This window comes from Cannabis sativa, chromosome X, assembly GCF_029168945.1.
Source record: "Cannabis sativa cultivar Pink pepper isolate KNU-18-1 chromosome X, ASM2916894v1, whole genome shotgun sequence".
Lineage (NCBI taxonomy): Eukaryota > Viridiplantae > Streptophyta > Magnoliopsida > Rosales > Cannabaceae > Cannabis > Cannabis sativa.
The window spans coordinates 8,747,760-8,748,706 of NC_083610.1; the positions used below are offsets into that span (position 1 = coordinate 8,747,760).

At 31.0% G+C, this 947-nt stretch overlaps 1 non-coding gene across 1 annotated transcript; it reads left to right on the forward strand.

Annotated features, from left to right (window-relative positions):
* Window positions 1-221: 221 nt before the first annotated feature.
* Window positions 222-295, forward strand: TRNAI-AAU (transfer RNA isoleucine (anticodon AAU)). Its single transcript has one exon. It is a non-coding gene; the product is annotated as a tRNA-Ile (tRNA).
* Window positions 296-947: the final 652 nt, after the last annotated feature.

Sequence of the window (947 nt, forward strand, 5' to 3'; positions counted from 1 at the left end):
TTGCAACTAATTATTAACTAATAACTAACTCACTAATTGTATAACTAATTCTGATATATCCAATTTACTCTTATGAATATGAATATGTTAAAGCTATTGATAAAAAATTAATAAAAATGACAAATATCACATAAATAAGTCTTACGTAGTAGCGAGAATCTTAAAAAACAATTAACTTGACTTATTTATTAATAATACATTCATTACAACCAATGCCATCCGGCCTATTAGCTCAGCTGGTTAGAGCGTCGTGCTAATAACGCGAAGGTCGCAGGTTCGAGACCTGCATGGGCCAGTTTTATTGTTTCTATTTTTATTATTTTGTTTTTGAGATATTTTATTATTTTTTATATGCACTAACTTGGTTAGAAGATAAACTTCGATATAATTTAAATATTTGGGCAGATAACCTCTGTTTTAAAACTTATAGCTCAAAGAGGCGTATCATTCAGGTATTTATGTAGTAATATAATAAGTGATTACCTTTTTTTTCCTTTTTGGAAGGGGATAAGTCATAAGTGATTACTACTCACTACAACTAAATTATATGGGTTGAATTGTTTTGGAAATTTTTGTCTTGTACTAGATAGTCAATGCCCACTGATATTAAATTCTTTAAAAATAACATCACATGGTACAAGTTTACACACACTTACCCTCAAGCTGATTTGCTATATTAATTCCTTTACTAAATTCATGAAATTGTGCACATCACCAATTGATCTTATTGCTCAGCCGACCATGTTGCTTGCTAGCTACTTACGTTCAACTCCCGTAATCAGTTCACATACTCTTTAAAACACCCTCAAAGTTATACTCCTATGCGCGCATGCCTTTATAATTAGAACCACCAAAAGAAAAGATTAAACACCAATGACAAGCCTTAGTGGTGAATTATTTAGTCACGCATATTGGAATAACTACACACAAATGGAAATTGCATACTT